Source organism: Pantherophis guttatus, chromosome 2 (genome assembly GCF_059756535.1).
Source record: "Pantherophis guttatus breed Tessera chromosome 2, ASM5975653v1, whole genome shotgun sequence".
NCBI classification, from domain to species: domain Eukaryota; kingdom Metazoa; phylum Chordata; class Lepidosauria; order Squamata; family Colubridae; genus Pantherophis; species Pantherophis guttatus.
The window spans coordinates 103,934,623-103,960,981 of NC_142064.1; the positions used below are offsets into that span (position 1 = coordinate 103,934,623).

Consider the following 26,359-nt stretch of genomic DNA (forward strand, 5'->3'; position numbering starts at 1 on the left):
AATTATTTATCATTAAAGTTGTACTTGCCTTAATTTCATAACTCAGAGCACTCCCCCCTGCACAATAAAAATTGGATATAAGAACTCAATATTGAAGTTCAAAAATTCACAGAAATAGTGACTGCAGCCATGAAATACAGAGATTGGGAGAAATACTATGACAGATCTCGAAATATTACTGAAATGCAGAGAAATCAGACTGATAAAGGAACATGTTGTCAAAACCAAGATTTTCTCAGTTGTACTATCAGAAAGCTGAGAAAGCTGTGGTATCAGAAAGGCTTAATCAAAAATAAGTGATGCCTCTGAATTGTGTTAGAAAAATGGCTGAGAATATCTTGGACTGCAAGGACTAATCATTTGATTCTAGATGAAATGAAACCATTAGAAAAAGTACTAATAATAAAGTCCAAACTAGATATTTTGTACATCATGAGAAGGCAAGAATAATTGGACACAACCCTCATAAAAATCAATGTTTCAGCATATCCTTTAAGTCAGTATACAACTACCTGTGTTAACTAAAAGCCTGGCTGATTCACTGAACCAAGCCAAAAAACACATTGAGTCCGGGAAGGCTTTAAAAGCTCTTTATTTCTGTACAGGAGCAAAGAGGATACCTCCGCGATCTCTTAACCAAGAGGGGCAGTTTAGTATTATTTGAGCATAACTTTTATATCCTTTTAAAATAAGGAAAATTAATGCAAACTCACAAATCTAACATTTGTGTCCAAGCTTTGTCTATCCCATTATATTCTTAGCATATAACATGTTTTCTTCATTATAATACTGAGAGGCGGCTTTTTTAAATATTATAATGAAGCAAAGAGTGTAAAAATTCACAAAAAGTTCACAACTTTGGATTCAGCTAGTCTGTTCTGGTTACTGTATTCCTTCTCTTATCATACAGGTGTGCAGGTAAGTATTTACAAACCCTTCCTTCCTCCTTTCTGAAGACCAGAAGTATTGCTACTCCTGAATTGGTCCCTGTAGTTTTCTTGGGAAGATTTTCAGAAGTGGTTTGTCATTGCCTTCCACCAAGGTCTCAGAAAGAGTGACTGACTCAAAGTCATGCATGCCTCAGACGAGACTAGAACTCTTCTGTCTTGTGGTTTCTAGCCTGGTACGCACCAAATTGGCTCTGTGAAAATCAGTCAATCAAAAATAGCCTAACAAAAAATAATGTAATCAGTCATGACCCAAGCATATGCTTTCAAGAACTCAAAGAAATTGTACTAATACAAAATTCTGACAAAATAATGCCCATGGAGTCATGAAAAGTCAAAAGCAACTGAGCTACTGAGGAACTTGCAATCCAATAATCAAGGTGTTCCAATGTTTTTAGAAAGTCAAAAAAGTTGCCTAATCTTATCATAGAAGCAATATCATTAATAAGGGGATAGCTTTGCAGAAGATAAAAGTTTTACTAAATGCATTTTCTGATTGTTCTTCTTCAAGTCCGCATTGCTGTTATAACTGCTCGTTGTTTCTTGGTTGTATTTTCTATTGAGAGAGTAGAAAAAAAATGTTCAGTAAGAGAGAAATCATAGGATATTTTCTGTCTTTTATGTTTGCATTAAATGCTTTTTCAGACATTTGAGAAGTCAGCAAAGCAACTTTGTATTACCTCTCTCCAATTCTGCCTTATGAGAAAATGTGACAAGTTAAACACACACCTGAGTCACAAATTTATATATTTTTAATATCTTTTAAAACTATGAAAGGCCAGAAAATGTCAGACATCCCTCTGAAAATGCATTCTCTGTAAAATATTTAAATATCAGTTTAAAAATATATAATATGCTAACTGAAATTATTAAAGTAAACTTAGGTTGTGGTTTGTTACATATTATTTACTGCCATAACTTGAAAGATGGAGATCAGTCCACACTTATAATCAGTCCCAGTCCAACATCTTAATTATTCCTCACTGACTTTGAAATTCTAGTTTAAAAATTAGTACAATGCATGAATCTAGTAATATTAAGTCCCTCAGAGTTGACTGAACCATGAGAAGGGCGGCAAATAAATTTGATGAATGAATGACTTACTCAAGAAGTCCTAATTTTAAAAAGTGTGGCGTAACATGAAAAGTAAACGCCCTGAAATGTTTGCATTCAGCACACAAATATCACAAGGCAAATTTATTTGTTGGGGTCCCCACTTCATACCTGCCCCATTTTTTGTTCTCCAAAACAGATTTAATTAAAGAAAACAGCCCATGACTGAACATTTCAGCATTTAAAATGTGCTCTATTATTTATTACTCTTTTCTCTAAATCCAAGACGTCTACCACAGCATAGCTTTCAAAAGTATTAATTGCAGTAGCAAATTGAACTCTTTATATTCCTTCTTATCAGTTGATTCTTGAGAGGAAGTGTGTGTAATTATTCAGACAGTAAATTATTAGGAGGAATATAGAAAGAAAGTCAACTGTCAGCCACAATCAGTTTGGAGAACAGAAATTACATGAGTTTCTGGAAATTATCAAGACTGAAAATGGACACTACAAAACTGCCAAAATGAATTGTTGCCACTGTCACAGTGAAGCCAATTATGGAATTTTCTAAAAGTTCTTGAAAAAGCCCTCTCACTTGTTCACATTTAATATAATATGGCTGCCAATTGCCCCTGCAAACTTATTTAGTCCTTGATTTGGAACATGACATAGTAAAAGCAATATTGTTAAAGTTTACTACCAGCTACCCAACAAAGGAGAAGATAGGGATAATACTTCTCAAAAACAAATTGGATATCGTCTAAAGTGGCATGAAATAATATTGTTGGGAATTTTGTTATTTAATTATATATTTATTAGGAATGAAATATTTAAGGACTGATCTATCTAGGAAATTCCGGACTCTTCTTCATGAGCAATCTGCGGAGAGGAATAACTGCCTGTTTCAGATAACCCATAATCTCATATTCCAAAAATTCTTATTAAAATAGACCTAGTATGTAAACTGAATTATGGGGCTAAAGGTATTGTCATGATTCTGCTCATTTTGCAACTAATGCCTATTCTTGCTTTGCAGTGTTTTCAGACAACAAACATTTCCAACGACTGGTGCATACATTTCCTAGTAGGAAGCAATTGCTGTCTTATTTTTAAAAAAATGCCTCAGAAGGCTTTTGCTAGCAGCTTGCTTATAAAAAAGCCAAACAGAAAAACAAACAAACAGTAGGAATACGCACAAATTTGTAGTATTTTTATCTCTGTTCTAAATATCGAAATATATTCTGAATATCGAAAAATATTAATTATAAAATCTACTACTACTCTCTCCATGAATCTCACTAAGGCTTCAGAAGATGAAGAAACAGATGTTTAGCCTAGCGCCAGACTCTGCAGGTTCCCTAGTTTTAGTAAAAACTGCAGTCTTAAAACTTGGAGTTCTGCAGGCAGTCATTGTTGATAATAAAGATGGACTGTGGTCTGAATCAATAAAAAAAAATTCTCATGCTGCTGGACCAGCTTCCCAAGAAAACATATGGAGCTGTTAGTTTAATTAAAAAGACATCTGTGTCTCAATCTTGGAATGTAGCAGTGAACAAGGCATACACAGAACTCCTTCTTTGAAGTTCTACAAAGTACCCCATAACATTCTGATTAGTAAGCCAGTTAAATGTGGATTGAAAGACATATCTATTATATGCAGGCACAGCTGGCTTGAAAAGCTCATCAGTGTGGATGAATTATCAAATGTGTGTTGCAAGGGTCAGCTTGGTGTTTTTCAGTATTTTTATTAATGACTTGAATGCAGTGGTAGAGGAAATTCTTCTAAGATTGGTGTATATCATTAATTTGGATAGAGTAGCTAATACCTAGCAAGACAAAGATAAAGTTCAACATGGGTTTGGTAGTTTAGTGAACTGAACTGAGCAGAATGAAATTTAACAAACACAAACTGCAATATTTTTTTTACTTAAGAATCAGAAATAAAATAGCAGGTTACTTTACTTTACTTTACTTTTATTTGATTTGTATACCGCCCTACTCCCAAAGGACTCAGGGCGGTGAACAGCCAACAATAAAATACATACATACAAAATTTAAAAGCAGAAATAAAATCGAATTAAATAGTTTGGCCCAGACAGATTAAAACCCCAATCAATTTAAAACAAATTTAAACTTTGAGTGTTAAAAATATTAAAAATATTAAAATATTAAAATTGTTTAAAAAGAGGGAGAAAGTTAGGCCAGGCCTGCTTGGTGAAATAAAAAGTCTTTAGAGCGCGGCGGAAGGTGGCAGATCTGGGATCCTCCGTATCTCCGGGGGGAGCTCGTTCCAGATAGTAGGTGCCCCCACAGAGAAGGCTCTCCCCCTGGGGGCTGCCAGTCGACATTGTTTGGCCGACGGCACCCGGAAGAGCCCCTCTCTATGAGAGCGTATCGGCCGGTGAGAGGCTATTGGTGGTAGTAGGTGGTCCCGCAAGGTTAGGGTAGAGGTATCTGGCTTGATTGTAGTACTTATGAAAAGGAACATGGGCTACTGACTGGCCGTCAGCAGTGTGACCTGGGAGAAAAAATGGCAAAAGTTAAATTTAAGACTGATTTAATAAAAGTTTCAAAATCAAAAAAAGTAATAATTTCCATTCTATTCTACATTGGTTAAATCCTTCCTTAAGCATTGTGTAAAATAGAAATTACCTCCTTTAAACAATGTATTTGTTCAAAATTTAAAAGTAAGAATGTGCAATGTGATTTATTTGAATAAAGTTTTCTTGAATATAAATTATGTCAGTCTTCTTTTAATTTATAAATGGTACCTTTAATTAAATTACATTTCAACTCTTGCCATCTTCAGGCAGCAAGGGAAAGAATGAAATTTGGTGAGTTTTTGGTATGCTATCATTTCTTAGAATAATATAACTTAGTGCAGGAATTCTAAAAAAAAACGTACCTGTTGATAATACTAATGACCACAAGCAGCCCAAAATCATGGTTTGGTGCAAAATGCATAGAAGCTTGAAAAAAGGGCTAATGTAACCTGCATAAATCCAGCAGTCTAATGACAATAGCACACAACCCACTTAGCCAGGAGCAATGATATAAGCAGCTAATTAAGCAAAAGAAAACGGAAATAAAAGCAGTTATGGCTTTCCCTAATCCCAATGTTACAATAAAGAACCCAATCCTTTTTAGGTGCATCACGACAGGGCACCCTAGTAATGGTTCACTTCATCTGAAGAACTACATATTAAGAGAAGTCTGGGAAAAACATTTCAGCTCATGGCCCAGTATGCCCCATCAACTCTGAGATAACTAAAAGTAAAGCTGTATGATGTGTGTCCCTTTTTACATCTCATCAACAAATATGGACGCATTACAGCGACTGGGAACTTGCTTATCCCCGTGTCAATGTATAAGAAGGACAGTAAAACTGACTCTGCTGAACCCATTAGCTTCTTCAATATTTTCAGTAAACTCTATGGGAGACACCTGCAATGAAAATTTGGAAACTGGCTGAAACAGGAAGATCTGCTTGCAGAACAAGCTGACCATGACTGATCAGTACCGCATACAAAATCACAAAATCACTTTGTAGAATATGTATCTCTCTCCTCTCAACTTTTACTGATCTTAAAGCAGCACTGTATTCCATTTCCCAGGCTAAGCTGGAACCAGCTGAAAAATAACTTGGACTTAATATCATACCAGTGCTATTTGGCATAATTTGGCATAGGTTATTCAATATCCCACTCTAGGGCTCAAAAAGCAGTACTGGCCCTAAGTCACCCTACCAGCTTCTATATCTAAGGGCGGGCAAAAACCTGGGTATCTCCACTGCTTATTTATTTATTTAAAAAAAATTATATGGCTGTCCAACTTACTCTTGGTTACTCCGGGTGGTTTACAAGGATAAAACTGCAATACAAAAAACAATAACTCCCCCACCCTCCGGCAAGAAGAATCAAATGAGCCACTTGATGAGCTCCATATCACTCAAGGGGTCCCCAGGCCCATTAACAGAACCATGTCTTCAGGGCCTTGTGCAAGAGTGTCAAAGTATCTCTGTAGGGATGATGTTCCACTGGGAAGGAGCCACTACAGAGAAGGCCTTTCTTCTTGGTCCTGCTAGACATATTTCCTTAGGAGAGGGAAACCATAACATTTCCTGCCTTCCCACTCTAGTGGGTCATGTAGATATGACTTGTACAAGATAGTCCTTCAAATGATCTTGTGTTGTGGCCTGTTGGTCACCAGCCCCTTTGGCAGCTGAATCAGATGAGGAGGCAACGTGGGAGTCAGGGCCACATCAAGGCAGTCTGAGAGCTCCGAGGGGAAAGAGGGAATGGAACTGTCAGAGATAAAGACAGAGGCAGAGTCTGGGCGGTCCATCAGCCCTCAGATGGAGAGTCAACAGCTCCCAGGTCTGGGGGTAGCTGACGAGGAAGAGGAAGAACAGCTGGGTCCAGTGCTTGATGCATGGATGTGCAGAAGGCAGAGAAGAGGAGAGCAGTGAAAATCTATGGGCTGGTCCTTGGGACAGAAGAGCCACCGCTGCTAGTGAAGCCCCACCCTAGCTCTGGGGATAAAAGGCTGGGGGCAGAGCTGAATAGGTGTGGCAGACAACTATTCATCTCCCTGCCAGTCCACCACTGATAGCCTGCACTTCTGAATCCTGTCTGGAAATTTTCAGAATTCTTCTTGGAATCTGCAGCGCCTTCTGAGCATATGTGTGTCTGTGTCTGCTGCTGGAAGAAAGCAAGCGCACTTTCCAGGACTTCCTTTGCAAGTGTGGAGAGAGAGGGGGGAGGGGGGGAGGGAGGGAGGGAGGGAGGGAGGGAGGGAGAGAGAGAGAGAGAGAGAGAGAGAGAGAGAGAGAGAGAGAGAGAGAGAGAGAGACTGCTGTTGGGCCAGTTCAGGGGGAAAGTGAGCGAGCATCACTTTCCACAGGACAAGAGATTTCATAGCCTGCTGTGAGAGAGCAGCTGCTGGCGCTCCTAATAAAGGGAACATTTCGTTAACTACAAAGGGCTTGTCGTATTTGGGAGCCAGGTCAGAACACTTGTCTCAAGTCATGTAGGACTTTCAAGGTGACAGCCAGCACTTTGAATTGGGCCTGGAAGCAAACTGGCAGCCAATTCAGCTCCTGCAGGAGAGGTGACACATGTACAAATCTAGGCTTGCCCCAAACCATGTGGGCTGACATCTTACCAGAATGGTTACAACAGCATTGTATATTTGATGAGGGAGGGTCATAGACCAGAACACAAGGTTCTCTGGGGTATACTGACACTCAGGAAAACTTTACCCTCAGATGTTGGTCCCCTCATTATACTGCCATTTGCATAACTGTGATTGTAGATGGGTTTTGAAATTTCGTAGTGGTGAGTGAGCTGCCTGTTTCTTCTTTTATATGTTTTTAAATTTATTTTTGGTGGGAAGGAGAGTTACTTTAATCTGTGGTAGGGATGGGTTTTATGATGTTATATAGTTCAGACTGTTTTTGTATGCAACTCGAATCTGGAGTTATGGAGACATAAAAATATTGTTAACAATTAAATTAAATATTCATTTTAATACTGACTACATGATTTTTTTTTCATTAACACTATACTGTAGTTACATATGTCTTACAAAATAGACAGCCATCAGTTACCATTTAACCAAAAACTAGGTCATTATAAAAAAAAAATCATAGCCACTGGTAAAATGTAAAATAGCAGCAAACCCACTTTAAACTTTCTTGAGGATACTTATTTTATCACCTTCTAAAAAACGTAAAGCTCACACAGTAAGATGAAATCCAACCATAATTTATATATATTTAATGAAAAAATAATCTCTCGTCTCATATAGTTCATTTAAAACCTTGGTATACAATCTCACTGTAAAATAATTTTTACCAAATATACATCATAAATCTGTTCTGTGGAGCTCATTTCTCTGGAGATGCTGGTACTGAATGTAATTTACTTTCTTATTGCTCTACCTGGTACTTATCACGGCTAACGCAATTGAGCCTGTAACACTAGACAAATTTAAAGGTGTAAATCTCTAGTATGTTCTATTAAAATATTTGCATCTTGCTAAACAATCTTGCTGTATGGGCTTTTTACAAATACATATTTAAGCAGTTATATAGAGATGTTAATTAGTGCATGTCTACATCTCTTATAAAAAAAGATTACAAAATAATTTTCATTAAATCATTGAGAAGCTCTGCAATTTAAATGAAAATATTCAAAAGCTCTCTGTGTAACAATGCAGCACTTAGATCAGGTCCATCTGGATTAGTAATTACTTCTCTGCAGTTATGTTTCATATTGCTACATTTGCAGGAACTATTAATGTAATATATTAAAGGAGCATTCTCAACTTGATTTAAAATTTCTCTAGTTTCTCATAACTGTTTTGAAGTTTTTACAAATATTAACCCATATACCTCAATTGCAGTACTGCAAATTCATACCATTTGTGACATTATACATAATATAAACTATTTAGTCTATAATAATTGAGTAGCCTTACTACTCAATTATTATCAATAGTTATTTCAGGATGAGATTTATGATGTTGTATACATGTATGAAATAAATAAGATCCTAATTTATATACCTTCCTGTACCTTGAAATAGCAGCTGAGTGACAGGTTGATAGGATCCTAAATTTAGTTTTTATGTACCAATTTTTAATAAGAAAGAATACAGAAGTATCTTCTCAATTAACACTGGTTCTCTATTTATCTTGTTTGAAAAAGATCTGAAAATACGAATCTTTGTACCACTATAACTAAACATTTTATGATATTTTCAAAGTTTTAGTTCTTCATAACCGTCCATATGGCAAATTCGCCATAGAATAAGTTTGATGAAAACTTGTATAACATAAAAAAAATCCACCAGTTTTTTGAAATTATAGAAAGAGTTTTTCTTTCTGTGTTCTGATCTTATGCATCTAATATTATACATAATTTGTGATAATTTGCATTAAAACTATGTTCTCAATTCTACCTTTTTAATTCATTAAAAGTCAACTTCTCAATTCCTTGATATATTATTTACAGTGGGAAATTTATAAACAGTTAGACGATAGCTGTCCTATAAGTGACCTATGAAGGAGATAGCTAGAGATTGAACAAATTTAAGACTCATGGAAAATAGAGCAACAAATATTCATCTTCTTTAAGTGTAATGTAGCCATCTAGACTAATGGTAATTAATATGATTAGCAAATTCAGACAGGTACAAAACTACAGCTAACACTAATTTTTATTTAAATGCTCATTTTAAACTATGAATTTTGAGCCTGGGTAGAAGGCAGGATATAATGCTGGACAACCTTCTAAACTGGCTCCAAGAATTGGGAGTGTTTTATGGTAGTTCTCTTTCCTCTGTCAGTGATTCCACTCAGGATTTTGGAGGGAAGGGTCTATCCCTAACGCCCTACAATGTGGGGTACCCCAGGGCTTAGATCGCTCACTGTTCCTCTAACATTTGTATGAACCCACTGGATGATGTCATCTGTATGCTGATGATATCCAGCTATACATCTCTATCCCTGGCAGAGGGGTGTTTCAGTGTTGACCCAGTGCCTAGAGGCTGTGAAGGTTTTGATGGGGAGGAACTGGATCCTGTCCAACGTAGCAAGATGGGTTTTTGTTTTGGGTTTTTGCCCCCCCCCTGGTTCTGGTGAAATGTTATTTTGACTCTTGATGACGGAACTTCCCCAGACAGAGCTGGTATACAATTTGGGAGTCCTCTTCACTTACAGTTCTTGCTTGAGGAGCAGATGACAGCCATGAGTAAGGGGTGCCTTGGCATAGATATACCTTATGTGCCAATTGCATCCATACCTGAAGTTTTGCTCAGCATACTTTGATCATTTTCTGGTTGAACTCCATTTTATTTACTTGCAAGGAAATGCTGGGGATTGCATTGCAAATGAATTATTGAAACAAAAGGCTACTGCATGCTGAACTGTAAGGTCATGGTATGAGTGAACAAAAAAATACCCCAAAGTCATTTCTGTTTTTTCTATTATTTCATTCCTGCACACAGTATAATAGCAGATAGTTAGAGATAAGAAAAGGACTTTAAAACACTTACTGTTTATCCTTTTTTAAAATTTATTACTATATTGCTATCCAATATTACTCATAGCAGTATCTAAATGTCATATATATTTTGCTTAAACAACTGTTGGCAGGGATTTACCCAAATATCCTAACCTTAACCATTTAATAAGCAACATTTAACTTGCAAGACAACAGGAATGAATAATAATTGCAATATAGAACAGATTTTTGAAGATATATCATTTGAATTATGATACTTTGTTATATGTATAATTAATTGTCTAATTATATAGTGGTGTGGCTTGTTAATCCCGAAAGCTTTCTTTAGCTGAAAGTGATCATTTGAATTCTGCAATGCTCTTTTGATTGAAAAAAAAAAGCAAATTAAAATTTCATTAGGTAAAAATAAGGGGAAAAGTTTTTTGGGAATTTCCTTTCATGCACTTGCTGGAAAATACATGCAAAGCAGATATATAACACCATTTTTTACAGGAGATGGCTGCTCACTACAGTGATTTAGAATTCAGACTCTCTTGATGGTCAAAAGCTCAGTTCATAGATTTCCAAATATCTGTCAGAAATCTAGAAAATTAAAGGATAATACAAAATTACATTTTTGAAACAAGGAATATTTAATTGGTTTTTCTAATATTGGGTAGATACAGCCTTCTAAAATAATTCTGATAAATATAAACATGTTGAATGTTACATTTTAAGCAATTAGGCTCAGGAGAACAATTCACTAAATATAGAGTTGTTTTGCTTGTTAGATACTAGATCACTTAAGATTGACAATAAATTTGACTGAACTCAACTGGGGTTACTTCTGAGTAGACCAGTTCTATAGTGCACTGCAAGCATTCTATGTGAGTTAGAAATTAAAGACATTGGGGAGATACTGTTCCATTTGGGGATAGGGTTATGTTTGCTAAATCATCTTCCCAGTATCTGAAATAGCTATGTGGTGTCTTTTTTTAACAGCTTTTTTGTCACATGGAAAAAAACATATGATTTTGACACCTTTGTTTTGTGGCCTTTTCTGGCTGACTTCCACTGATCACCAGATACTAGGATCAGAGTAAGAAATGTAGATTGTTTTCTCTCATTTTAGATGTTATCTGCTTCCCTGCCCCCCCCCCCCAAATCATTTCTGTTTCATTGTCCTGGGAGAAAACGTGTGTTTGGAGATTTTATGTACTTAGATTCTTTAATATCACCTACTGGTGCAGATGATGTTCACAGGAGGTAGAATAGCAAGTATTAATTCCTGCCTCCTCTACCATAAAATATGACTCCAAATGGAATTTACTTCATGCTTGGTCTTATTTATTTATTTAGCTTATGGTGATGTTACATTAGCTAGGAGACTACAATGCTAATGCAGAGAAGTAGTTTGGCTACCTAAAACTGCTAGTCCTGTTTGATTCATGTATGTGTGCTTTCTAAAGTGTGTCAGAGGAGGTAAACTAGCTCTGCACCATAAAGAAAGACGAGCACTTTCCTGCAGCAGCATCCCTTTTCCTTCACCAAAGCCAAATGGGTGTTGCAACCAAGAAGGTCCAACACCATCAGAATTCTGACCATCTGCACACCAGCTCATTCTTCCCACTATTTATCTATTCATATATATAACATGCTTTCAAATTGCTAGGTGGGCAGAAGTTGAGGTAAGTAACTGGAGCTCACCCACCACCCACTGCTAGGACTCAAACTGCTGGAGTGAAGTCCATCTCCATGTCATTAAACCACTGAGCCACCGTGACTTTTATGCTTAGTCTTATTCTCATTTTACTATTTTCATTGCTTTCAGTTTTTCATTAAACTCAAGAGTTGATGCAGAATGGGCCCACCTTATTTCTGTACTCCATAGAATATCTTAAGCTTCAATAATAGCAGCAACAGAATAAGTAAGACCATCTACAACAGATTTGGGACCACTAGAATGATCAGGCCTCTGGGCTGAACCACATCCACTGAGCTTTGTGAATCCAAAAATGAATTATCTACCACACCTTCACCCAAGATAATCCTACATCAAATGTAATGGAAATGCAAGCCTCAGGCTTGATGCTACTTGGACCAGCTATACCACTGGCTCTTGGACATGAAATCCTGAGCCACTTGTGATTGAGCAACCTCAGCAATGATTGAAATATCCTAGGACCAAAAATGTAGAATAATCTAATGTCACTCCCAAAATTATAAGTTTTGCTCGCTAAACTATCTCATCTCAAAGGCTGGAGTTCAATATTTTGGTTCAACATCTGGATCAAATGTACATTTTCCATGAACTTTCTCAATGTCAAGACGTACCCAATTTTAGCTTTTACACATGTAAAATGGAGGGCAGGAGGGTTTTTTGCTTGCACTATAGAGAAATATCAAATACAAATTAACTAACTTTTTCTAGTGAAAAAGAACTACCAAGAAGAGCATACAGCTCAACATAACTGACATCCATATTTCAGAGCAATTGTTTCCAATCAGATTGGTTTCCTTTGGCAAAGAAGTACTGAAAGGTAGCACTAAAATAATGAACTACAGACGGGCCTGGTAATAGAGCATTTTAAATTCTATCAAAGACTAAAGAGATAAAATAATCAACACGAGAGCATGTGCTAAGACAGGAGAGTTTGAATGTCTATTCACACAGAAGTTGCATGAGCAGAAAATATACTGTAAATTAACTGACATTTCATCTTGATTTGAATTATGAGGATATTTATGTTGGTTGCCATGATGTCAGGGCTCATCATGCACTGCAGAATTTGAAAAAAGAACCTGCACTCATTCAAAACATGAACCTGCTGATTTTGAGTTTCGACAGCCATCGTTATTGCTATCCACAATAGCATCTCTGCATTTGTCTTTTTCATGATAGTGTTTGAAGAGCTAAAGCGTACCTCAATTGTCTGATTAATTAACCCCAAGGGCCACCTATTAAACTTGGCAGGACTAATTATTTATTGCAGTATCTTTCCTCTGTCCCTACCAAAAAGATTCCTTCTGCTGAAGGTCAAATCCAATCTCCCATCCAGGCAAAGAGATTTAATGAGGCAGTAAGAGGAAGGGGGGGTGGGAATCTTGGTATATTCAGAAATAAAAGGACATTTGGCTAGGCTATTCATATTCTTCCTGACTGTTTCCAACATTATTCAAGGAGGAGGCGTCACCTGCACTCAACAGCACAAGTTTCAACCACAATTGTGCAGGAAAAAAAACCACTTTCATTTCTTTTCTCATTTATTGCCTATGAAGCAGTACTGCTGCCTGAAATTCTCAAAGTACAGTATTAATAGGACTGAATTAAACCTAGAACATTTCTTTCAGAATGAGGAAAGGAAATGTAGGAAGAATTTTAAGATGGCAGGGAAAATCTCAGTGAGACAAAGCAAGAATGGCTGACTTACTAGTCCCCAAGGAAATTAAGAGAAGATGAGGTGTAACCCAGCAACCTTTTTATCGTGGGACACAGTCATCATAATTCCCCACCAGGGCCACAACATTATTTTAAGTGGGTTGCTTCAAGAACTTTGGGAAGTGTTCCAAGACAGACACTCTCATTTGCTATTATTCAAATGAGATTTGAGTTAAATGGTTCAAATCTGAAGTGTTCCATTTCCATTGAAAGTTCTGTGAAATACTCTGCATTAGGAAACTTGAAACAATATACTCTTAAGAACTTGAAAGTTCTGTCGCAGCTTTTGTGTTTGGCATTCATCTTTGAGACATTTCTAGTGGTCACTTGAAACCCAGTTCCAACCATACTGTCCTTGAGGAATCTATTTATTGATTCCTACAGCATATGCTTGCCATAATGCCAAGAGATCCCTTTTTAATGTAAATTTAATTCAACATTTTCCAGGTTGAAAGGAAATATATATATTCAAAAAATATCCCAGAAAATATTCATTTATGTTCATGTTCCTGCTCCTGCTTTATCACCATTTGATGGATGGTTATTTCATCTACCTTTTGGCCAAATCATACCTGTGATGGTAATCCAGTAAATACAACGGATGAAATTATTAATCTGATTTTTTTTCAGACTGACCTTTTTATTATTGAAATAGCTTTAGCTTTCTTCCCATTGCTGTTCCAAGTCGGGAATAACCTTCAAGGGATTGTGTAGAGAAATGTGCTATAAGAACATTTGTGACTCCTTGTCCCCCTTTTCAGAATGGAGTTTTTCCAAATTCACCCTGCAGTATTTAGGCATATTAAATATATTTCAAGAAAAAGAAAAAACATATGTTATTTACACTTATTTAAATACTTTGTATTTGATTTGTGCGCCCTCCCAAAGAGATGAACAGAAGAAGTGAGAAATGTGGTACAAATTAAAAGCGATCACAACATTGTTCTGCTGACATATGGAATCAATCAACATCAGCCCTGAAGAAACAAAATGTAAGTCAATTGTTTCAACATTTGGGGGCACTGCTTTTGAGTGAAGGATGATGACTGAGAATAACCACAGGACTTTCTAATGTTGAAGCCCAGTTGGTACTAATCAATCCGATTATACTGTATGATCTTCCCACTGATCACACAGGAAATAATAAAAGGCAAACTTTCATCAAGACAACATATTTCAAGCATCACTTGTTGGAATTTTTCACTTGTTAAAAAATATTAAGACAAGATTAACTGGGGCTCAAATATACCAAAAGTCTTCCATGCAGCACTGACACTGTCTAAACTAATTCATATGAAGTATTTTAATCCAGAATACAGACATATTCAGTCAGTTACTGTTGATTTATACATAGTATAAACTGCAGGTTTTGCTTAAAAATACATGTGAGTAAGGGCTCAATTCTGTTTGTTGTAATTTAACAGCACTGATTATTACCAATGCAGATTACAAGAACAATATCTTTATTTGTTCTATATGACTTTCTTTTTTGATATTGTTAGGGATCTACCGTATTTCAGCATCGTTACAGTTCTTTTCACCTTGCCAAGTATAATACAGCATTTACTAAGATACTGGAAAAATATTATTTGTTACTCATTAGTATAGGTAAGAATGTGAAGGCTACACTGTTCTTGTTTTAAGTACAGGTGATTAGGTTTTTTTTTTTGCATTTTCAGATTATTTTTATATTGGTCTGCTTCATAAAGACCAAAACATAGAAACAAAAATGCACATATTATTAAAGCAGTTAAAAAGTCATAAATAAAATAGATATAAAAACCCAATCAGCTTACTAGAAATCTAATTATCACCAGTGCTAAACAATTAAATATCTAATAGTAGTTACAACTAATTTAGCAACCCATCAAGAGATCTGGTGATCTATCAGCTAAGAGAAGGCAAATAATTTTCTCCTCTGATCTTGCATCTTTGGGTTAAGAGAGATGCTGTTAGTTAATTTTGTCACATCATGTAGAAAGGTCATTACAATAGAATATGTAAGATTGTTTCCATTTTTTTTAACAATGTGACTGATCTCTGAGTCACACAAAACTGCCAGCTAAGTATTTAGTATGAGGGAGTCCACTGTTTACAAACAAGAATTTTTGGTTAAATTCTTCTTGAATGTCAGTACTGAAGCAGAGGTGGTATTCAGCAGGTTCTGACCAGTTCTGGAGAACCAGTAGCAGAAATTTTGAGTAGTTCGGAGAACCTGTAAATACTACCTCTGACTGGCCCCACCCCCATCGATTCTCTGCCTCCCAAGTCCCAGCTAATTGGGAGGAAATGGGGATTTTGCAGTAACCTTCCCCTGGAATGGGGAGGGAATGGAGATTTTCCCCTGCTCAGTATCCTTCCCCTGCCACGCCTACCAAGCCACGCCCACCAAGCCATGCCAGACCCACCAAGCCACACCCACATAACCAGTAGTAAAAAAGTTTGAATCCCACCACTGTTAACTGAAGCCCTGTTCTTTTTGCTCCAACCAGTCTCTCTCTGGACCAGGTGAAATTTATGTGAAAATTACCATGGGAAATGCCCACTTTAGTTTGCACCCAGCACAGTCCCAGTCAATCCACTTTCAGATAAAAGCAAGCAATTTGAATGAATTGAATCACTCAACGAAGCCAGCAAAAGTATTTAGCCTAGTATTTCAACCCATAAAGCTATATGCAGGGCTCTGATGAAATTACTCTGGATTCTGATCTTGAATGAAAGTTAGATATACATGTAAACTAAAACATCTATACTAAAAAAAATTACATTTTTAGAAATTTACATGAAATTGCCTCAATGGGTTGTGGTAGTAAGAAATGTGTGCACCATGGAGCAAACATCCAGTGAACCTTGGCTCTAAACATTTTCATGTCAGCTCAGACATGCTTTTTTCCATTAATGGTTGTCAAAATACAGAATGGTATTTGAAAGCATATGAACCCAGGCACTGATAACCCTTCATTGTTCATCCCAGGTCATTGAGCCATCGAAGGAAATACCCAGATGTCTGAGTGCCCTAAATTGGTCAGTGCTATTAATTTTCCAGTGGCTAATGGTCCCTTGGAGAAAATGACTGTTTTGGTTTTATTGTAATTGAGGATAGGTTGCTCTTCTCTGCAATATGGGGCAACAGCTAAATAAACTAAACTGTGTTGTTTCTCCGTGTCATATAATGTATGTTGATATATGCATAATTTTGTATTTATTTATTTATTTTGTGATGTTTATGTGGTGAATATTATTTATTTTTATTTTATTTTATTAGTCATATTTCTATGCCGCCCACTCTCTGAGGACGCTGGGTGGCTTACACCAAAGACAGTATACTGAATAGCATATTGCCCCCTAACAATCTGGGTCCTCATTTTACCCACCTCGGAAAGATGGAAGGCTGAGTCAACCTTGAGCCGGTGAGATTTGATCTGCTGATCTGCTGAACTAGCAGTCAGCTGAAGTAGCTGCAGTACTGCACCCTAACCACTGCGCCACCTCGGCTCATTAGAGGTGGAGACCCTTTGAGAGCTGTATGCAATAAAATTTCATTTTAATGTATGCTGATTAGTGTACATTCAAAGTGACAATAAAGTTATTCTAAGTCTAAGTCTAGCTCAAAGGCTCCATCTCAGGCCCAGTTGCATTAAATAAATATTTCAAGCTTTAGATAAGAGCATGCATACTTGCCGGTTGATGCGCAGGCTGCTTGTTCCTTTCCTAAATCTTGACACAAATGATGTTGCCTAGTGTTGAAGTGACAGAACTTCTGTATCCAGCAGTATTAGTACCCAAATGTGTGCTTTCCACCTCTGAAATCGATATGCAAGGGAAGAGTTGGATGTTATGTGGCAAGGGAATTGACTACAGCCCTGTGCGACACCAAAATATCTCAGTGTAACCCTAGACAGGGTGCTCTCTTTTAAACAGCGTTGCCTGAACACTAAAGCTAAAGTTAGCTTGCCGAGCAATATCGTCAGGAAATTGATAAACTATACCTGAGGAGCTCAGCCATCCACATTGTGCACATCAGCTTGGCCTTGAGGGGCTCTGCATCAGAATATGCTGCCCCAGTGTGGGATGCATCTGCACACATGAAACAAGTTGACATCTCTGTCAACGAAGCACTACACTTAGCGACCAGATGTCATAAGCCTACACCAATTGAGAAAATATATCCTCTCACTGGCATTGTCCTACTTAAGAGATAGCAACAGGTGTCAAGAGAACTAAGCCAGAGAATGACCCTCGATGTTCTTTGAATGGATACGCTCCAAGCCCGCCGACTCAGATCTAGAAACAGCTTTATGGCAAGAACAAACATTCTTGAGAGTACGCAAGAACAAACTTGAATTAAAAGATGGAGGAAGGAGACCATCAAGCAAGGAATAACATTAAAGGAGGATCTGACTTCCCTTATACTTCTTGGAGGACCCTGAATAGGTTGAGGATTGGAGTACCTAAGTGTAAAACCAATATGTTCAAGTGGAGGCTTGATACCAACATACTGTGTGAATGTGGAGAGGCGCAAACCCTGGCCCACCTGCTGGTATGTCGGCTACTACCAGAAACATGTACCAATAATGATTTATTTTTGGCCAATGACAAAGCCAAGAAGGTGGCTTCACTCTGGCAATCTAAAGTTTAATCTAGACATGGAAGAGGTATTAATTCACTGAGAGATAAATTGTATACATTGATAAATTGTTACATCAAATGACTTAACAAAGGAACAAAAGAAAAAGGAGGAAATAAGACAGCAGCTTAATTTAGTAGCTGTACTACAATTATATCCTTTATTAACAACTTCACTGTCTTCTTCTCTGTTTTTCTGTTCCTCTACAAACTCACCTTGCCTTGCCTGGATTCATAAACTAAATAGTGTCAGACCTGCTTGTACTTGGATAGGAGACCATTAAGAAATGTATCCTAGACTGATAAATTAAACATACAAGCTGAAAGATGGCGGTGACAAAAGTTATATAGCCAGGTCCACACCACACCCGTATGCTCCAAGCCCGCCGACTCAGATCTAGAAACAGCTTTATGGCAAGAACAAACATTCTTGAGAGTACGAGAGGGGAAAATAAGGAGGGAGGAGGGAGGAGTATTAGATGTGTTTCCTGTCTTGAGTTACTTATAAAGTAATAAAGACAGAATAGAAATCTAATAAATAACCTATCTATCTTCTACAAGTTCTACAATGGTGAGGGAATGTGACAAAATTATGTGCAAATTTTTAAATTATATATTAATTGTGCTGGATGCTTAATTCATAGAAATTTTCATATTTACTGTCAAGATAATGTCAGATGTAAATGCCTTATTCTCCAATGTGTAAATAGTGTACAGACAGGGTATCAGGGGTTAACTTATTCTTCACTTCTTAATGTATTCATAATTCACCACTCCCACATATAGCTCCACCCATTGTATATATAAGGAGCTACCTACACCATTTCCCTTGCTTCTATCTGTGAATATTCAGTGAATATAGAATGCCTAATGTAAATAAAAGAATATATAGTTAAATCTTTAACTCTTGTTGATCTTATTGAGTCTGATCCTGAAAATATTGCAACAAACTGGTAGCAGAGGATGGTTAATTGACTCAATAAAAAGCTTTAAAATGTCTAAGAAAGATAGGCCCAACACCAGGGCCTACAGCAAAGAAATGGAAACGGAACAAGAAATAATCAACGAATCCACGAATGCAATTTCGAGAGAATCCGAAGAATACACCACTGAAGACGAAGAAATAATTGATGACCAGGAGGAAATCGAAATAGAAAATAACGAACTCAGGTCAGAGATATTAAAACTATTAAAAAGCCAGAAGAATGATGAAAGCCTCATCGCGAACCTCCAAGATATGCTAAAGAACAGCGGAGCAGCGAGAGAGAAAAACATCACCAATGAAAAACCCAAAGATCCAAAAATAGTGAGTAATATGACTGCGGAGAAAATCATTACAAAGAAGAAAAACGATGATCCCGCGCAAAAATTTGAATGGCGGCCATCTTGGTTTCAACCGGCCTCCAAGATGAACGAAGCAGAGCCAATCAGCAAGCTCAATTCAAAATTTCTGGCGCGAAAAATATTATCGGACAACGAAAACGAAAAGGAAGATTCAAACACATCAGAAGAATCAGAACCAGAAAGCGAGGAAGATCCAACAAAACACCAAATAAAATCAGCGATGAAAACGCTCTTTGCTGCATTTGGGCCAAAACTGAAAATTACTAAAAAGACACCAAAAAAGCGAACGAGCAAGCCAATGCCTCAAGACCTGCCCGCTCCCATCCTGACTACTAGAGCGCTGACGCCGGAACCCAGAGAGCCCTGCCGATACCGCCCTACGCCGCAGACCGAAGCAAGCACCAACGCTCTCAATAGAAGAGGAAGAACAGCCACCGTCGCCAGAACCCCCAAAGTCGAACCAGAGACCGACTCATCTGAAGAAGAGCAGAGCGAGCAAGCCGCAATGAGGAGAACCTTCCACGACGACGCCGAAGAAGAAATGAGCAACGCGCATGCGCGAAACTACGCTCACGATCCGGGAAGACATGAACAGGAGAGAAGATCATGCAGACTCGTAGCGAGCATCCCCACGCCGTTTTGCAATTTTCTGCATTTACGAGACCACGGACTACCTCAGGTTGTAAGTAATGGACCCAATAATGTCGGAAATTTACCCAGTGACTTCCCAAAACTAAGGGTTGATGGCATTAATTTACAAGAATGGTATCAACAGCTCCAGGTTGTCTTTATGAAGGAAAACTTACTGTTTTTTATCACTAGTCCCCCAAAAAGACCTTGGACACTAAAAATAGATTGTTTACACCATAGAGCTTTTTTCTTAATAATATCTAGTGTGTCTCCTGCAATGTATCACAGCATTAAGCCAAATTTGACTGTTTCAGAAATTATTCAATGCATGTTTAATTTGTTTCACAGTGACAGTGTAGCCACCACCACAAGGATATCTAAAGACTTCTTTTCATCTAGGATAAAACCAGGGGTTTCCATAAGTGAACATTTAATATCTTTGAACAAAATAAGAGCTGAACTGCATTTGAGGGGGGAGGTGATTTCAGACCAAACAATGAAAAGTGTCATTATCAACTCACTTGACCCATCATGGGACAATTTTATGTCACATTTAGACACAATCAATCTAGGGTATTTATCCATAGAAAGTCTATCTAACAAATTGATAACAGAAGATAATTCTAGAAGGAATCGTTCTAACAATCACACAGAACATAAACCATATAGGAAAGTAGCTTTCCAAGAAAAATATAGTGGAACATTTAAATGTCATAATTGTGGATCCAGGGAACACAATAGAAGAGATTGCCCAAAATTCTTAAAAGAAAGATATAGATCAGAATACAGAAACAAATACGATTATAGACAGCCTTCCATAGAAAGGCATAGATATAGGAGCCCACCAAATCACAGAGAGAATAGAGGGGGCAGAGACAATTCAAAGGATAGAAAGTCTGGTTCACTGAATGGATTAAATAAACAAGACAACACTAACACACAACAAAGTGAGAACAATAATTGGCTTATTGATTCTGGAGCAACTAATCACACCACTAATAACAAAAGTATATTATCTTCATTTGCAGAAGATAAATTTGTAATTAAGGTAGCTAACCAAGAAAAGGTTCAAGTATTAGGTAGAGGAAATGTAACCTTGCCTGGTTTAGGAAAAATAGAGGGGGTATTACTAATACCTGAAATACCTCATAACATATTAAGTGCCATAAAACTAAGCAGAGATTCTGACATTAACATTGTCTTTTCAAAAGGAAAGGCAACTTTGGAAAAGAATAAAATAAATGTAGGCACTGTGGTGACTAAAGGAGGACTACCTTACCTAATAACAAAAGAAAAATGGTTACATAACATTGATTCAAATATGGAAGATTGTATTGAAATAGATGATGAGAATGTTAGCAACAGTGACAATGATGAATGTAAAATATCTCATGATCACACAGATGCACACAACGATAAGAAGCCAAAGATAGGTAAACCAATTCATGATGAGTGTGCTCACATATTGCATAGGAAGTTAGGACATGCCAGTTTTCCTGTAGTGCAAAAAATGACTGAACACGCAGAAGGTGTTAAAATAAAGAATTGTGAAAATTATCTGGAATGCTCAGTATGTAAATCTACAAAACTAAAAACTAGTCCCAGGCCAAGAAAATCTACCAGATCAACTAACAAAATTTTTGATTTAGTACACATGGACTTAGTTGGTCCATTAACTCCATCAATCACTTATAGGAAACGTTACTTCCTGACAATAGTGGACGATTATAGCCGCTATGGATTTGTTTACACATTAAAACACAAAGATGAAACATTTCAAAAATTTAAAGAATTTTACAAACGCATAGAAACACAACACAACATCAAAATAAAACAAATTATGACAGACAGAGGATGCGAATTCATGTCTAAAGAATTCTCACAATGGTTAAAAGACAAAGGAATGTTACATTACACATCTAGTCCATTTTCTCCGTTCCAAAACGGGATTGCAGAGAGAAAAAATTCCACATTACAAACCATGATTAGATGCACATTGGAAGATGCTGGCTTAAGCAAACAATTCTGGTCAGAAGCCTTACATTATTCAAATTACACACAAAATAGAACATGGTCCAGCATTATAAATAAGACACCATATGAAGTGATGTATAATAGAAAACCAAAATTAGCACACATGCATATATTTGGAGTCACAGCAGACGTACACATACCTAAACAATTAAGAAGAAAGGGAGAAAATGTGTCCAGGAGACTCAGATTTATGGGATATGAGACTGGCACTAAAGGATACAGATTCATTGATAGTAACAACAAATTTATAGTCTCCAGAACAGCTGTGTTCCATGAACAAGCTAACTGGTCTAAATTACATCTTAATGAGATATTCCCAAATAAACATGAAGATACAAAATCTCATGAGAAAGGGACTATAGAAAAACAAAATATCAACAAATATAAAAACAAAACCAAAACTTGGACAAATAGCCAACTCAAAATAAAGACAGATACACTAACAAAAAAGGAAGCAAGATATTTGCATGATAACGATAGTAAACCCGAGAAAATCATTAGAAACACCAGAAATCAAATGCCAAATAAATACAAGGATTATGTAATGCACATGAATGGTGAACCAACAACACCCAATACATACGAGGAAGTGTTAAAACTTCCTCACGAAGAAAAAGAAAAATGGGAATTAGCAATGAAGAAAGAGATGGAAAGTTTACAAGGACTAAATGTATTTACACCTGCATCTGCACCTAAAGATAAGACAATTATTGGTACCAGATGGATATATAAAATTAAGAATTTAGAGGGAGGAAATACTCTATACAAAGCTAGATTGGTTGCACAGGGTTATGCACAGAAATATCCAGAGGACTATACTGACACGTATTCCCCCACTGTAAGAACAGAGAGTGTCAAAACAGCTCTAGTGGTAGCTTCAGCACTCAATCTAGATGTATTCCAATATGACATACAGACTGCGTACCTACACGCAAAATTAGATAAAGAAATATACGTGAGAGCACCTCATAGTCCATACACAAACAGAAATGAGACTTGGTTGTTAAACAAGAGTTTATACGGGCTAAAACAATCTGGTAAACAGTGGTATGATTGTTTAGTAAAAGTACTTAAGACCATGGACTTCAACGCTACCACTGCTGATAATTGTTTCTTTGTCAAGAGGGGTGATGATTACATTGAATTTGTATTGATTTATGTGGATGACATTTTATACATAGGAAAACATAAAGAAAGAAGAGAAACTTTTGTAACTAAACTAAATGAACATTTCTCATTGAAATCTTTAGGCAAGGTAAACAAATACCTTGGTGTCCAAATTAATAAGACAAAAAGGGGATTCAAACTTACCCAGAGAGATAAGATCATAGATCTTTTAAATAAATGCAACTTAAACAATGCCAAACCTTGTGATACCCCTATGCAAACTGACTTTCTAAGGAATTCTGATGAATCTTCTCCCGAGTTCAAGGACAATACATTCTATAGATCAATCATAGGTTCACTCCTTTACATATCTAATTGGACTAGACCGGACATCGCTTTACCACTCAATTTATTATCTAGGCATGTCAGCAAACCAACAATGTACCACTGGGAAGCTGTTAAAAGAATTTTAAGATATTTAAAAAGTACACTAGACTTTTGTTTAATGTTAGAACCTAATGATATTAAAGAACCAAAGCTTACGTGTTATGCAGATGCAGATTGGGCTGGAGACACCTCATGCAGAAAAAGCACATCCGGTTATGTATTTCTCTTAAATGACTGTCCAGTTTACTGGTACACTGGTAAACAAGAACTAGTGGCTACTTCAACAACAGAAGCGGAATATGTTTGTTTATCCAAGGCCGCAAATAATCTTGTATGGTTTAATGATTTAATTTCAGATGTCTGGAAAAAACCTGCTCTGCCCTTTGTTATGCATGAAGACAATAAAGCAGCCATTGAAATATCTAGATCTGATGCCATTGGACAAAGATCCAGACATATAGATATAAAATTTAAACATGTGAGACAATTATCTCAGGATGGATTTATTAAAGCAGTGCATTGCGACACTTCAGAACAATTAGCTGATATATTAACGAAGCCTTTACCTTCTAAACAGCATAAATACTTAACTTCTAAGTTGTATGTTTTGTATTGTCCTGAATCTGAATGTAACTGGTGTTGTATAACGAATCGGCATTTAGAGGGGGATTTGTCAGATGTAAATGCCTTATTCTCCAATGTGTAAATAGTGTACAGACAGGGTATCAGGGGTTAACTTATTCTTCACTTCTTAATGTATTCATAATTCACCACTCCCACATATAGCTCCACCCATTGTATATATAAGGAGCTACCTACACCATTTCCCTTGCTTCTATCTGTGAATATTCAGTGAATATAGAATGCCTAATGTAAATAAAAGAATATATAGTTAAATCTTTAACTCTTGTTGATCTTATTGAGTCTGATCCTGAAAATATTGCAACAGATAAATATTTAAAAAGGTAGCATGATTGCTTCTACCTGGAATTTGTTTGCAAAATGTGTACTCAGAAATTGTACGCAATTTTTTGTTTGTTTCTGCTTTTCTGTTCAGAAATATATAATAACAGTGCTTAGTCCTTTCTTTCCTCCATGAACTTAAGCTATGTTGCGCCCCTTATCCATCCTCCTCCTCATTTAATCTGCTAGTCTTGCCAAAATCCACTCTCTGAGCTTCCATAATAGAAGGACATCTTGAAGATGAATTCTTCCAGTTCTCCCCTATCTTAACCACAACATGACCAATTCTTTCCATATTTTAGAAAACATTTTGTCCATATGGTGTCCCCTGTTATTAATTCAAATAGCAACAAGTCTTTACTGGAACATGTAGAAGTTAATTTGTAACTACTGCTACTGCTCAATTATTTTCTTACTTGTTAATTCTTTTGCTTCATCAGACATCTGCTGTAGTATCTGAAATAATCCATGAAATTTAGGAATTACTTGACTGTTGTGTGGCTTGGTGTATGTGAATGTCCATAGTTATTCTAACAGATTTTGGTTGTCTTCCATATTATTATTATTATTATTATTATTATTATTATTATTATTATTTAATCTTTAGTGAGATTCACAACCTTTGAGGCTGGTTAATAGCCCAGCAGCTCGAGTCCTAACCAAGGACCTAGGAACTGTTAAGGTATCGTCGGAGGATGTAAGCTGTTCCGAGTATGGTGGCTTTTTGTAGAGTCAAAATGTTCAAGTCCGGCAAATTTAGAATTTCTAAATAGCGGGGTAGCCCTTTGGGTATTGCTCCAAGGGCTCCAATTACAATCGGGACAACACACAATTTCTTTTTCCACAGTCGCTCAACTTCAATTTACAAGTCCCGGTACTTCGTGATTTTTTTCTTGCTGCTTATCTTCAATCCGTGCATCACCAGGTATTGCAATGTCAATGAACCATACTTTTTTCTTTTCAACTATTGTTATGTCAGGTGTGTTGTGGACCAAGTGTTGTTGTTGTTGTTGTTGTTGTTGTTGTTGTTGTTGTTGTTATTATTATTATTATTATTATTATTATTATTATTATTATTATTTCAATTTATATGCCACCTTTCTCCGGAGACTCAGGGCAGCTTACAATGCATTTAGAAAACCATTATAAAAACATTTAAACATTAAAACATTAAAACCCATTCACACCATTCATGGCCGGATCTCACAAGATCACAACAGCAAGATCAACGGCCCCAGGCCTGCCAGAAAAGCCAGGTCTTCACTGCTTTTTGGAAGGCCAATAGGGTGGGGGTGGTCCGGACCTCAGGAGGTAACTGGTTCCAGAGAGCTGGGGCAGCCACAGAGAAGGCCCTCTCCCGCGGGCCTGCCAGTCGGCATTATTTAGCTGACAGGACCTGGAGGAGACCAACTCTGTGGGATCTTACCAGTCGCTGGGAGCTATGTGGTAGAAGGTGGTCTCGAAGATAACCTGGCCCTGAGCCATATAGGGCTTTAAAGGTAATAACCAACACCTTGAATTGTGCCCGGAGACCAATAGGGAGCCAGTGCAGCTCGCATAGTGGGATGTAGGTCACCTTTAATTTGTCTTGGGGCAACTGGGGCGCCAGCCTGTGTTATTCATAATTCCAGATTGAGTAATCTTTTGATAGCCAGATTTCCTGCAGCAAGCAGCTCATCCTACTTTCAGTCTTCTGCCTGATGTTTTCACTTGACTAGAAACTTGTTTCCAATTTCTTGGTCTCCTTACTACTCTTTTTTTCTGTTGACTATATTCATCCTACTGATTAACTCTAGTGTGTTCTAATATCAAGTCACGTTCTGG

At 37.0% G+C, this 26,359-nt stretch overlaps 1 long non-coding RNA gene across 2 annotated transcripts in view; it reads right to left on the bottom strand.

Moving 5' to 3' along the window:
* Positions 1-576: 576 nt before the first annotated feature.
* LOC132711434 (uncharacterized) overlaps positions 577-26,359 on the bottom strand; it is a 140,432-nt gene continuing 114,649 nt past the window's right edge. For both annotated transcript variants that reach the window (XR_015732761.1, XR_015732760.1), the window contains one exon: positions 577-4,518. This is a non-coding gene — a long non-coding RNA (uncharacterized LOC132711434). The remainder of the gene's footprint in view (positions 4,519-26,359) is intronic.